The 15,417-nt window shown below is 37.0% G+C and overlaps 1 pseudogene; it reads left to right on the forward strand.

Moving 5' to 3' along the window:
* The first annotated feature begins 1,629 nt into the window (after positions 1-1,629).
* LOC111910083 (E3 ubiquitin-protein ligase SPL2-like) lies at positions 1,630-6,063 on the forward strand (annotated as a pseudogene).
* The last annotated feature ends 9,354 nt before the right edge of the window (positions 6,064-15,417 follow it).

Consider the following 15,417-nt stretch of genomic DNA (forward strand, 5'->3'; position numbering starts at 1 on the left):
GCTCCCATAATCAATCAAAACTCTGACCGGTTTGTTGGCAACGTATCCTGTGATACGAAGTGTTTGTGGCGATGAGATCCCAAAAAACGCCGCGTCTGATAGGGACAAGAATTCGGGTGGTTGCTATGCTTCAATGGTGGTGGTGGTGTTTCCCTTATCCATGGTTTCGTGGTCGTCGTTGTCTACAATCAGAAGGAATTGTGGTGGTGAACACTTATGGCCTGGAGTGTACTTTTCTGGGCATTTAAAATAGAGTCCGGCTTTCCTTCGTTCCTGCAGTGCGTCCGCTGATAGGCGAGTAAGTGGTAGTGTAGGGTTTATTCTCGTGTTGGGCGGGTTGGTTGGTGGCGAAGGAGAGAAGGTAGGCGATACATTAGGCTTGGTAGGTGTAAATGGGGATGTTGTGGACCAGGTGGGTTTGAAGCTTGTAGGGGATCGTGACTTGGTTGTAGGCGCAAGTTTGTCTTCTATTAATTTTGCCAGTGAGCAGGCCTAGTGTAGAGAAACGGGCCTAAGTATGGTGAGCTCATTTTGGATGTCTTGGCGAAGCCCTGAAACGAAGATGTTTTTTAAACTTTGTTGAGAGAGGTTGTTGACCCGATTACTGATGCGTTCAAAAGCCATTTGATACTCTGTAACGGTGGAGGTATGTTGTAGCTTGTAGAGTGCTACTTCATGGTTTTCGTAAGAAGATGGGCCAAAGCGCAGCTGTAGTTCTCGTTTGCATTGGGACCAGGATCCCAAGATATCATTTTGAGCTAAGTGTTTGTACTAGGAAAGGGTGTCCCCTGTGAGGTAAAATGTTGTGAGAGGAACACGCTGGGTGGGTGGAACTTGATAAAATGTGAAGTAGTTATCGGCCTGAAAAATCCAATCTAGTGGGTTGGATCCATTAAAGAGGGGCAAGGAGATTTTGGGTGGTCGAAGTGTATGTTGGTTATGATGTGGCGGTGGTGGTGGGTTGGGGGTGGTTGGTGGTTGGGTGTATGACATAACGGAGTGGCGGTGTCATCCAACAAGAGGTGGTCGGATAGCGTGGTAATGTGGTTCACGAGATTAGCGGTGGTCTGGGAGTGGGAGTCAAATTTAGTTGTTAAGGCTTCTGTTGCTTTGATGAGGGTACTGAGGTGGGCGTTGTGCTGCTGGGTGGCTGTATTGGTGGCGGAAATAAGTTAGGCTAGTTGGTCGGCTATGGTAGGTGGTAGATCATCGGATGTAGAGGAGACATCTTTTCGGGGTGGCATTGTGGAAGGTTGAGACGTGAATGAAAGCACCAATTGTTAGGTTAACCCTTAGAGGGGGCGAGGCTCCAATAACAACAGAGAAAAAGAAAAGAAACACACTGGAACAATTTTCTGATCTCCTTTTATTCATGAAGTCCTAATCTTAAATGCAAGATAATATAGTGCATGAGAATTAAACGGAAACATGGGACATTATGGAAACATGGAAAGTAATCTATTCCTATATGCATGCATGAAAAACAGAAGGTGGAAGACTTATTCAATCCTCCAAACGTGCTGGTCTCCTGGTGTTTCTTTTGGGTCTTCGCTGGACTATGGTGTCTTTATTGGGCTGAATTACTGGGTTCATAACACAACAAGTCAGAACACCCAATTTTAGCTTAAGTTCTTAATACACGATGTCGGCACCCAATCAAACAGCCTTCGCAGTCCTATCTCAAGTAGCCCTTGCCGCCGATGGCGCAGTACTTGGGTTAGCCTTAGCGTACATTGCAGTCCGCAGCGTCCTCAAGTTCAAGACGACCTCATCCTCCTTGAACAAAGTCAAGAAGGCACCGCCAGCGTCTCCGATCTCCTTTCTATCCTCTGTCATCCTTCTGATCAAGAGTCAGATACGATTACTTTCAGTGATGAGAGGATCGTCATCGTTCGAGGAGTCGTGGAGACGAAATCCATCGTCAACGGTGATTGGAAGAAACAAAACGTTTTGCTCTCTCATGAGTCTAACGAGAAAGTTGTTACCTTGGAGAGGACACAAACGATATATATATATTCCATATCTTAATCTTACTTTCTTTCGCATTGAATTCTATCAAAATCTATTCATATGCTGATATACAAGAGGTTTTCTAATATGCATCATCAGAACTAAGTATGCCCTCCAAAATTGCTCAACTAAAAATCCAGAACAATTTGCTTTGTTTGACCGATCGAACCAATTTTTGTTCATTACTTATAAATCCTGTCTTCTTCTATATCCAATTCAAAGTTTGAATAATCTTGAATTCCTGCAGTGTATATACAACGAATGGAGGGGATTTTTTGGATGGACTTCAGATTTTCGCTCCTTGTTTGCAAGACACTGATAAGAGCAAGAATCTTCATCAATAAGAACGGTAACTTCAAAATTCTTGATATCCTGTAAGTTGTTAACAACTTAACATAGAACTTCTCATGATGTAGAGTCCATTCTTGCATGTTACCTTTGATTTTAATTCATTAGTTTATGATAATGCTGGTTCAGTTCCCGTTGTCTATGATAATGCCACTTTAGTTTCAGAAGTATATTCATCAATGTGTTTGTGGTGTAACATGAGATTATATGACTATTTGATTAATGAATTTTATGTGTAAATCTTATTTTATCAACTGAATTTGTCAGTGTGTTACTATAATTTGATAATCTTTTTGTATAGGTTCCTTTTATCCTTGTTGATGGGGGAAATAGGCCAAAATCTGATTATCTGAAAATAAACATGGATGAGTCAAAACATCCTTTACCTCTTAAAACTGTATACCACAATTTGTAGCCTATAAGTGCGTTTCCTTATACTTTCCTCCAAGAATTTTTCGGTCATGAGTACCCTGTAAGTACATACATTATTTATTACTTTGTCACTTGTTTTTAGTTCTTCATTTGATTTTAGTTTTTGTGTTTCTTTGTTGCTGGTGTTGTAGGTCGGACTTCTGGATGAGGAGAAGATTTTACCAGTTGGAAAGGAAATCACTGCCGTTGGTCTTGTCAGTTTGAAAAATGGAATTCTTGAAGTGATGGCATGCAGGGATCTACCTTTCTTCTTGTGAGGATAGTTGTTATCAAGCTTTTTTATGATATTTCCTGCGAAATATTTTAATGACTTTATGTTTCTCTTGCAAGATCAAATATGAGCAAAGATTAGATGGTAATGGAACTTGATTTTAGGACAAAATTTTTGTTGTGGAGTGGAGTTGTGATTGGTTTAGTGGCAACCGGCATCCTTAGATATGTTGTGACAAGGTACTAAAAATTTGACTACAAGCATGTGATATATTTTTACCATATGATTAAGTTCTCCAAATATGTATGTAACACTTGAGATGACAAACCAAGATATTGTCCCCTTTGGGCAACCTGGTATGAGAATTTCCCAAGGGGTCACCAGAGACTTTGGATATCAAAACTCCGCAGTTTAGCATGTTTAGGTAAGAGTAGATGGGTGACCCATTTGGAAGTTCACTTATCAGGTTGTGACATCCCCAAAATCTCGGCCAGAAAAGATCGATTTTCATTTATGCTTTTAAAATATTTTCAGAGTAAATCCTTTTGATTTGAAAGAGTTGCGGAATTTGTTCCCAAAAACAAAACATGATAAAACAATGTTTACCAAAGCATTTCATAAAAGAAATGTATTTTTCATTATATAATCAAAACTCAAGGTATCATGTTCCGATACAGACCAATAAGCATAAACGATAACCTTACAAGTCATTCAACAAATATATACATATACAGACTTGTAAACAAAACAACTGATGGTTCATCCATCTCATGCCCTCGCGCCACTTCCTGTAATACAAATAAAACTGAGTGGGTCATGCTTGGGAGCCTGGTGAGCATATAGGGTTTTCAACCCACAATAAATAATCATATTTAATTTTTCACCAACCAACAATAACCCAATTACCCATTCTCGTTATTCTCACTTTATGTCCCTAAAACAACTAACATAAGGGACCTAGTCTAAGAATATTTCATCGGGGCGACAACACATGCTTCGGGGGTACCTCAGCAATATAAGTCAAATAAGGCAACCATGAGGGGGATGGAGTACAGCGAATGAACACCCAAGTTCATTAACACCTACAGGTGGCGAACCTGCTAATGTTTCCACAAGACTGTCTAGAATAGCCAGTGGTCGTCATCTAAACTCTGCTAGATGACTAAATCAAACAACAACGAGGTCTCTCATCTGTTTATTACACACCAACTATCTACCCATGTTCTACCCAACATATTAGTAGATAAAGATATACATTTTTATACATAGTTTAAAAACCTGTATAGCATGCTTTGATCAACACATAATCCACATAACAGATGAGGCACACACACACATAACACATATCTCATAGAGAATAAATCATATCTATGAGATAGAAGAAAGTGAATACACATTCACACATATAAACAACAATATACCAAACACATAGCACGTATTTTATAGAAAATACTTAATATTTATGTGTTAGAAGAAGGTAACTACACACTCACACCTATAAACAACAATATACTTAATACACTCGAACCAAACTTGTATTATTATCGTGTTTATGAAAGGTAGTATACACTCACTTGATCAGAAGATGATCGGACAGCACTACGACTTGCAGAAGTAGTAATCCTCAGCAGATCTGGAAGATCTTCACAAAAATCGAACTTCTCGCGGGCAGAGCTTCGGCTCGGGAACCGCACTTCTCGGGATCTTCGGGATCTCGAGACTTGCCTCGGGGCTTGAGTATGATACCGGGGCTTCGGGATATTTCTGGCACGCAAAACGATGCAAAACGGGAGAGAGAAGAGAGAAAATGAACAAAAGACTCGGCTGCCTTCGGATCCTATTTATAGGAGGCTGGAGCCTCGGAGTACGCGGGGCGTACTGCAGTACACGGCGCGTACTACTTCCGAAATCGTCATTGCATGCGTCATCCGAGCCACTTGCTGCGAGTGTCGACACCTTCGGAGTACGCGGGGCGTACCTCGGATCAGACGGTGACTCCTTCGGATAATGCTTCCGAATTAAAGATTAAAAATAAATACAAATTATTTAATAAACTTCGGAAATTCATATCTTCTTCATACGAACTCCGTTTTTGACATTCTTTATATCCACGCGAAGGTGAAACTACGCTCTACAACTTTCGTTTAGACTCTGTCGGCTAATTTTGACTTTATTTTTATTATTTATTTTTAATAGGCCGCGACAGAAAAACTTCGTTATAAATTCATAACTTCTTCATTTGACGTCCGTTCTCGCCTAACTTTTTATCGCTTCGATACCAACAACGAGACCTTCGATCCTCGTTTAGATTGCTTCGGCTAAAACCGCTCGATCTCAAATCGAGTATTTCGGGCTGCACACCGCTAAGCCGAAACTTCGATAAATCATAACTTCCTCATACGAAGTCAGATTTGGGCGTTCTATATATATTCGGGAACCTCGTTTCAACTACTACAACATTATTCAAAGATATTAAGTTTATTTTACACTTAAATTTTGACGCTTATTTTTATTCTTAATTAATCAAACCACATAATTAAGCAATTAAGCACAAAACACACAATACTTAAATAATACAATCTTTATTATTTCAAAACGGGTTACAGAGGTTAACCTAGACTATTACATTGCTAAAAATGGCAAGCCCGGAAACACAGGCGTTACACAGGTTACCTAAAGTGGACTATTTCTTGGTATGTGTGTCTGGGATGTTACAAAATAATAAATAAAGCCTTTTTTTCGAGCGTATCAGGAATTGGAACAAATGGAAAGACTGGAGACATCGGAGGAGGCATATTGAATAACAAAATGCTGCAGTGGAAATGAGTGAGGCGGAAGGTGGTGTTGCAGTAGGGGAAGAGAGCGGTGGTGTTCCGGAGGGGCAGTTGTGTGTGATCTGTTGGATGAGGCAACGACAGTCTGTGTTTGTTCCTTGTGGTCATCTAGTTTGTTGTCCACGGTGTGTCCTCTTGGTTGAGCAGGATTTCTCCCCCAAATGTTCATTTTGTATGCAAACAATTCACAGTTCGTTGATGATTAGGGGTGTAAACGAGCCGAACTAAGCCTAAGATTACCCAAACTTAGCTCATTTCGATCCCCAAAAAATAGAGCTCCAGCTCGCCTCTTAAACATTTTCACAACACCGACTTCAAGAGGGTTAGCCAATTCTATAAAAAGCGTCTTTATCTTCCATTTTGATAGATTTGTCGTGAATTTGTCAAAAACTTCCTTCCGACTTTGAATATGACTTATATTAGACCCAACCTATAAACTAAGGTACACAAAATGCCAACCTATAGGTGAATATCCAATCAGACACACAGTCTCTTCTACATCTCTGAGCCTCCTCCAAGATAAAAAAATCTAAGAATTATGACCAAACCTTGTGTATTCTCAATAGAGATCAACATACAAAACGCAACAATCAAGACGCATTTTTCTTTTACTTTTGATACTATTTTTTTAAAGAGAATTTTACTTTCGATACTAAAGTGGTTTTAAATTGAAATGAAAAGAATGCTTGTTTTAAATGGTAAACCACACCATTTACCGACGTGCACAGAACATGTCCCAACCAATATGTTAAAAACGTTAAATATATGACGTTTTGCAACCACAACTTGAAGGGATTTTTTTGGTAATGCTTCTAACTTGGTTTTATTTAATGTAGATAAATTTAAATATAAAATGTTGGGATCGGTGAGTAAAGTTACAAATAGATGGAGGGCTAGATGTGGAATCAACTTTGTACCGAGGGCTAAAAGTTCTAAATTGGAAGTTGTATGGACTAAAGTGCAAAAGTTGTGAATATATAAGTAGAGATAGAGAGACAGAGAGACATTACCATCATTCTCGTCACAAAACCCTGGTTCTCTCGTCTTTGTGTGTTTGTGAGTCGGCATGCATATTCAAAGCTTTAAGACCAGAGGGAGTGGTGTCACACTTCCTCATTTTGTCACACTCCCTTACCACACACAAAGAGTGGTATACCATTGTGTGTGTGAGAGAGAGAGAGAGAGAGAGAGAGCACTCTCTTTTTTGGCCGCACATACCAAACTGCATAGGAGGGGCGGTGTTCACTGTGGTAAGACATGTCATGTAGGGTCTCACCTCACTCCACTCCTTTAAGTTTAAGTATAATTAATCATTTGAATTAACTTAGTGGTGAGAAGTATAGATTGAGAGTTTCTATTGTAGTGAGCTTTATATTGTAATCTTTTATGGTTTGTTGTTCCGATGAAAGTAAATCAGAGCATACGTTATACTAGGTAATCATTGTTTCTTTGCAGTTCGTTTTATCATATCAAAGTTATAGGGAAATTGTCAGAAAACTCTCAATATTTTCAGAAAAGTTATACCTTAGTCCAAAAAAATGAACAGAAAAGTTTGATTATTTGATTTTACATGATAATATGTCATTTCATGTTAAAAGAAATAAAAAATTATTAATTTGAGCCAAAATGAAATAATCTGGACTTTTACGTTAAAAAAATCATTACTTAATCGTAACTTTTCCGAAAATATTGAGACTTTTTTTGACAATTTCCCAAAGTTATACGATCTTGTGTGATCTGCTTCTACGGATGGTTCTTGTTTGTTGAATGATTTATATCGAAGTATACTGGTTTGACCTTCATCACCTGGTTGAAGACTAATGTGCAATTTATATACTATCTAGTATAAAATTTATAATCCTAACCTATTTAACTAACTAATTGCACTTATGCAGTGTACCTAGTCAAATTTATAGAATGGTTCAGGTAAGTCGAATGTCGAACACATTAAACGGATTTAGCTAATAACTTAATTACTAAAAATTAATCTAAAAACAATAAGTAAATAAGGGGTTTATCTGATTTTGCAAGTTCAAATTAACTTAAAACTAAACACTCAATTAAAAATGATTGTAAACAAGATTAAGAAGACACTTCCGTTTAGCTTCGAATCCCCCTTTTTCCTATGTGTAGTTTCTAAGTATGAGTTTATTCAGTTGGTTGCCAATTTAGATGTAATTAGCAGTCTTGATCCGAACTCCTAATATTTTCATCAATTCATTAAATACTATGTAATGATCATACACAAGAAAACACATAATTGTTTAATAAAGATAATTGGGCTATGTAAGATATATCTAACTTAACTATCTATGATCAAGACAATTAATTAAACACAATTATGATCAAATTATGCTCCAACACAGTTAAAGTTGTTACATTTGTTACTTAATCTAAGATGTGATTAATCCTAGCTCTAGCAATCTAATGATCATAAACTACTAGGTAAACAATTTCATGCAATTCATTGGTCATTAAACTACACTTAACTTGAATCAAAGATGCAAGCTTTAACATGCTAGGTAATGGTAATCAAACACATGCATTAACCAACTTCATAAAATCCAATTATAAGCTAGAAAATAACATATAATATTAGGGTTCATCTACACTGAACGAAAGCCTAATGATTATCTACTCATAGCATAAAATAAGCACACAATCACATAAGATTTAGACATGTTTAATCAAAATGCAAACCGAATGTATTGTGTAATCTTCAAATCTTCAATCTCCAAGCATTCTCTATTCCAAGTGGTTGTTTTTCACAGATCTCTGGCCTCTAAAATCGACTATCTCTCCAGAAAATTTGATTCCAACCTCCCAAAGTCGATATGTAAAGCAATATTTATAGTTTCCATAAAATCGTAGCTCACGTCAAGAGCATTAAGGTCTCACGTCATGAGATCAGTGCAAATCGTGTCTGGCAAGGAAACTGCATTCCACGTAGTTATCTTCTGGAATAATCCTCCTCATGACATGAGATTATAATGCTCACGTCATGAGCTCAGTTATTGTGCTTATCATTGAGATTTTTCTTCTTACCACGCCTCCATACTCTGATGCCACATCGCAGAACTTGTATTTTCATGGTTCTTCTTCTTTTTAGGTTCCATTAAGCTCTCGGTTTCAGCTTTGAGTCTTCAATAATTTGAAACTTTGAACTTTTCTTCATAATATTTCTTAACTTCATAACTTTGTAGACTCTTATTCACTCAAACTTTTGCAACTTTTTTTTTCTTTTTTCACAACTCAATTTTTTCACTCAAAACTAAAAATCCTAAAAAAAACATATGTTTGCGTAAGGGAACTTAACTTCAACCTTTATTTGTTAAATGTATTAGTCTAAGGTGCAATGACTACATAAGCTCTCCTAGATACATTTTTGGTACACAATGTTAAACATATTATGTCCCTCAAACTAAGAAAGTCTGTGTTTTTGTCCCATAAACAAAAACAACATAGGCCTTACAACCTCTATTTATTTCTACTAGCCTATAATCTATAATCTCTCATCAGATCATCGCATTTATGCTCTTGTGCCACTACCTGTATACAAGAAACTGAGTGGGTCAGGCTTGGGAGCCTGGTTAGCACATAGGGTTTTCAAAACACTATAAATAGTTTATTAATTTTATCAAAACAATCAACCTGATTACTCTTTCCCGTTATCCTCACTTTACGTCCCTAAAACATCTATTATAAGGGATCTAGTCTGAGGATTTTCATCGGGGTGACAACACTGCTCAAGGGATTCCTTGTCAATTTATGTCAAATAAGGTAACCATGAGGGGGATGGAGTACATCTAGTGAACAAGTAGTTCAAATAAACACCCACAGGTTGCGATCCTGCTAGCGTTCCACTGGACTGTCTAGAATAGTCCGCGGTCGTCATTTATACTTCGCTAGATGACTGGATCATTGTAAACATCGAGGCTTCTCATCATTTTATTACACATCAACTATTTCATCTACCCATGTTTTATCCAATATTTTCGTAGATATAAAATACATATACAGTTTAAATCATTTAAAACATGTATAAATTGTTCATCTAGCATAGATATCAAGAACACAGATAATATGTACACATATCACGTAATTTATATTAAACACTTCATATCTATGTGTAAGATGAAAGTATATATGCACTTGTTAAAGTGATGATTCCAAACTCGTACAACGCTTCACTTCTAAATAATATAATTTCCTTCGACGAAAACTAGTATTATTACCACTAGATTTTAGTCTAATATTTATCACGGCAAATTACCGGCGTTATTATTTTATAAGTTTTGAAACAATACTTTTCAACCACTATGTACAGACATGGGCCAGACATGAAACACCGGAGGGCAGGACCATTTTGGCATTATAGCACTGCTGAAATCCAACAATCCTATGCAGCCCTTCAAACCAGATTCCCCGTACCGTAAGTAGTTAAAAGATATTATAATAACACTTTATATATATATATATATATATATATATATATATATATATATATATATATATATATATATATATATATATATATATATAAGGTTCATAATAACAATAATAAATTTAAACCTAAGCTATACTCAAAGTAGGGTAAACATAACTCACTTACCCGGAGGTTTGCTAGAAACCGGGCTCTGTGGGGGCGAAACTTTCCGAGCCGAAAAGCTCTTTTTCACGGAGCCTTCTGGCTCTCCAGGACTTTCCTCTAGAATCTTTAGGTTACTAGGGCTTTGGGAGGTCTTATAGAGAAGTTAGGGAGAGAGAGAAAATGGGTTTTTGGTGTGGGAAATATGGAGACCCTCGCACCTCCTTTTATAGTGGAGTTGACCCTCGGTGCGCAGGGCGCTCCTATGTACACAGCGCGTTCGAGAGGGGTACGTGTCCGAAGCTGGCTGGGGCGACGTGGAAGATCCGAGGCCTAGTCTTTAAAAGAGCACGAGGTGTTCCTTCTATGCGGGGCGTTCCTTGAACAACTTCGCAATTCACACTCCCGACTTCTAAAATTCGTAACTTTCGCATAAGAGCTCCATTTTCGACATTGTTTTTATCCACGTGTAGGTAGAGACGTACTCTACAACTTTCTTTTAGATTCCGTCGGCTAATTTTGACTTTATTTTTAAAGTTATATTTTAACAGACCGGGACAGAAAAAGTCCGTTAAAAATTCATAACTTTGTCATCCGACGTCCGTTTTCGTCTGTGATTTTATCGTTGAAATCCTATTGATGAGATATTCAATTCTAGTTTAGATTGTGTCGATTAAGAATCGATCGATCTAATATTTGGACTCCGGGTTGCATACTGTTATGTCGAATCTTGGAAAAATCATAACTTCCTCTTACGAAGTCAGATTTTGATGTTCTTTTTATGCACGTTCTCAGTTTAACGTATACTACGATTTTCATTTAGATCGCTAAGACTAAAAAGTACTTTATTGTAAACTCACTGGTTACGTCACACAACGTCGTGTCGGTTTTGTCGCGAAACTTCGACAGGTCATAACTTCTTCGTCATAACTCGGATTTCGACGTTCGTTATATCTCCGGAATCCTTTTCACTACCACTACAGCATTGGGTCTATCTATTATTTTATTTTGACGCTTATATGTATTCTTAACTTATTATATTTATAAATAAGTATAATACACATAAAATCATATAATTCACATAATATTTAAGTAATTCCTATTTATTACTTCAAAGTAGGTTACAATTATTGACCCCAACTATTACATCATCATACTAATGCTTAGCCTAGAAACACGGGCGTTACAGGTTCTCATCGAATCATCCCACATAATACTAGCAAACTAGCCCATATGCACTAATATTAAAATTTTAAAATTGACTATATTTATTAGACTATTGTTGCAAGCCTACTAACTTTTTAAAATTTTGTAGCATTTTCTAAATAATTATTTTATGCTTGATATCCTTTTTCGACCTCCTACCCCACACTTATTTCATACAATGCCCTCATTGTAGGCTAAAACAATGAATGCAAATATAAAGCAAATAAAAGGGATAAAAATGAACAGGCTCCCATGGGTAGTAGTGGCATGATCGAATTCTTATTGTTGTGGAAAAACTCAAACATCTTGAATATGTAACTGGAACTGGAATTGTGGTACCATTCGTGAATGTGTCGACTAAAATGTTGAATAAAAAACTCACATCTTCAAAAAGTGTGGTGCATAAAATCTTCAAAGCAATGAATCATAACGTAGGAAAGCATACATCATGTTTTATGGTTGAAAGGAAGAGCAAAAATATGATTTTTATAGCTCACATTAGGAGTATAGAGAATCACAATGTGAGTCTGGATTAAATATCTTTTGAATCGTGATTAAAATCTTTCTCTCGATGTGAAGTATAGAGCTCATGTCGTGAGAACTGGAGCAACACAGAATGTGTATCTTCTTCAAATTCTTCATGTGAGAAATCATAATTGTCTTGTTAAGTGATTAAGATACAGTTTAAGACCATATTTTCTGTAACTCATTCATTTCTTCTCTAAAATCGCACACAATTGTCACCCCACACATATCAAAAAGTGTGGTCTTCGATTCTTATCTCTAATGCTAACGGCTTCTCTCTTTCTTTCTTTCTTTCTCTCTCCCTCTCTCTCTCTCTCTATATATATATATATATATATATATATATATATATAAACAATCCCTCCCCTTCTGTTACCTACTTTTACTCATATCTTCGCAGTATACCTCAATACAAGACAAGCACAAGAAAGGATATTCAATCAAAACCGTGCTATCACCCTATCTAAGTAGGTGTCCCTTCTCCTCTATAGAAGTCATCTTTTAATCTATTTAAGTTCTTGTGTCTATCACTATCGTCCTATTTTCTCTCAATTGCCTTTGCATGTGCGTTCGTCGGCGGTTGATCATGTATGGCCGGATTAGAAGGAGGAAGGGCGGCCCCACCCTGAAACAAAGGTATACGTACATAAATAAAGAGATTGGTTATGGTCTTGATAGGACTCCTTCCCATCTACCTTGACCGGGCTCTCTCTCTATCTCTCTATCTCTTTATCTCTCTCTTTCTCTCTCTCTCTCTCTCTCTCTCTCTCTCTCTCTCTCTCTTTCTCTTCTCTCGATAAAATATTAATCCTTCAAACAAAACAAACTCCTAGGTTTCAAAAAGAAAAAAACATTCATCATTCGGCTACATCATCTAAAACAAACCAAATTAAAACACACCAAAAATAAACAAAGAAATAAAAACAAAAACTTAAATAAAATAAAAGGATAAATAATTCATCACGCTTCATCATCATCGTCTCCATGTGCTCCAATTGAACCGACCCCGTCATATTGTCTCGGCCACATCTCGTTCCATGATGGACAAAATGGGTATTGAGTTCCCAATGTTGGTGGTGGAGTAATGTTAAAATGTTGACCCATGTTTTCCATTGTACCCCCAATCGGATTCATGCTCAAGCACATCCTATCCATATACCCCACCATCATTTCATCACGAGACGGTCCTCCTCCCATGGGTGCATGGTGTTGTTGCGAGTTGCGACTGGCCTTTTTTTCCTCCCCCCTCATGTTATGGCCTCCTCGTGGTCTCGATTCCTCTTCGGGTTGCTCTAATGGTACCACCGCTTCATCAGCCGATATACTCCATTGTTTTCCTATATTGATTACAAGATTCATATATTCCAAGAAACCCATTGTAAGATCGGTACCCTTGATGCATGTTAGAGTATGCATCACTCTTGGCGCAAATATCTCATATGATTTTTCCAAGCGGGTTACAAGATGTCCACCCGCTATTGGGCTCCCGACTCTTGATGTGACTGCCTTACTTGCCAGATATTGCCCAAGAAAATAAGGAATATTGCAACAAACTGTCGGTGTGATTATGCTCCACATAAAAAACAAATTCAAAGTCATCACTTTATCCCCATTTTTTTATTAATTGAAATTGTCACAAGGAGGTGAATGAGACGATGGATAGGAGACTGAATTTGGCTTTCTTGAGATACCCCAGAATGAAATTCGCCATTAGCTATTGTTGTCTAAAAAGTATACCCATTCACACATTGAGAGTAATCTCGAGCAGCTAATCTTAAAAACCTGTCAAAAATAGGTGGCATTGCTTCATGTTGTTTGTGCAAACCCATTCTCCATGCAAACGAGGCCAAACTACATGCTCGATATTGGCCACCAAGACGAAACACCAAAGGCATGGCGAAATGAGGATCAATTGTGTTCTCTTCGAAAGAAGTCGTTAAGAAAAACTCCATACACAATTCCTTGAAAATTGGTTCCTTAATTGAAAATAAAATTTTCCACTCGTTGCAAGTGAAAGAAATCCCATTTTCAACATACGTCTTTGTGAGATATAGGTTCATTCTTTCCAAAATCCCAATTTTGTTCAGATTGCTCCAATCTACTGTTGGTGAAATGGCAAATTCACGATTGTAGAGCCATCCCAACTTGTTCGTATAGTTGTTCAAAATTTCACGTGGGATATCATCCGGAAATTCATAAAACGGGTGTAAGCTCGAGACATCGCCTTGTTGCGGTTGAGGAGATTTTCTCATACCCATAATACCCGAAAAATAGAAATCAAACCAATCGCAAGCAAAAAACCATAGATATAGCATTAACAAAAAAATAGAAACTGAGTTACCCAATTCTCAGGTCGTGAGCTTTAAAGCTCACGTTGTGAGTTCGGTTAACGTCAAGAATTCAATCGGGTGGTTTTATGAGCTAATATAACCAAAATAACTCATAGGGTTTGGTTAAGAAGTGATTCTAAGGCTAAAAAGTTTATCAAAAATTCACTTTTTACGTTATGCGGTGCCGTGCCGGTTTAGCAGTAAAACTTCGACAGGTTGTAACTTCTTCATTATAACTCGGATTTCAACATTCGTTATATGTACAAAATCCTTGTGACTTATACTATACTTTGTTTAAGATTATTTATTCTAAATAACCTTCTATCAAAAAGTCATTTGTGACGCTCAATGTCTCTAAATTGACTAGCCCGAATCTGCGGGCGTTACATCAATTATCTGAGAAAGGTTAGAAAATAAAACCATAGTCAACAATTCATCATGAAATCAACATGGGGTTCCATTCCAAGATTCAAATTCAAATATTGTTAATAGAGGAAAAATTATACCTTAAAACTCTAGATCTCTTCCACTCCTTGCACAAAATGATCTATGTTTGCTTGAAATCAACTCTAGAGAGTATTACACCATGGAATCACCATCTCCAACCTCCACCTATCTATCAAATCGTGTTATGGATGAAATGGGGATAATAAGTGCATCATATAAGTCATTTTTCGATTTCTACCCTCAATTCCACATAGTTTGATAAAAATGGTCTTATTCCAAATCAATTTTATGAATTTTGTGGTCCAAGAATCACTTAAGTGAGTCAACCCTTTGGTCGAACATACTTTCACCATTTTGACAGTTTTAGTCATTAACTTTCAAATGTTGAAATTTAGATTCTTGAATCTACTAAACTTTTACATTAGTTTAAATATGATGAAATTTTGTTATTTAGTTTATTTATTTATTTATTAGCTACTTATTTAA

Source organism: Lactuca sativa, chromosome 5 (assembly GCF_002870075.4).
Source record: "Lactuca sativa cultivar Salinas chromosome 5, Lsat_Salinas_v11, whole genome shotgun sequence".
Taxonomy (NCBI): domain Eukaryota; kingdom Viridiplantae; phylum Streptophyta; class Magnoliopsida; order Asterales; family Asteraceae; genus Lactuca; species Lactuca sativa.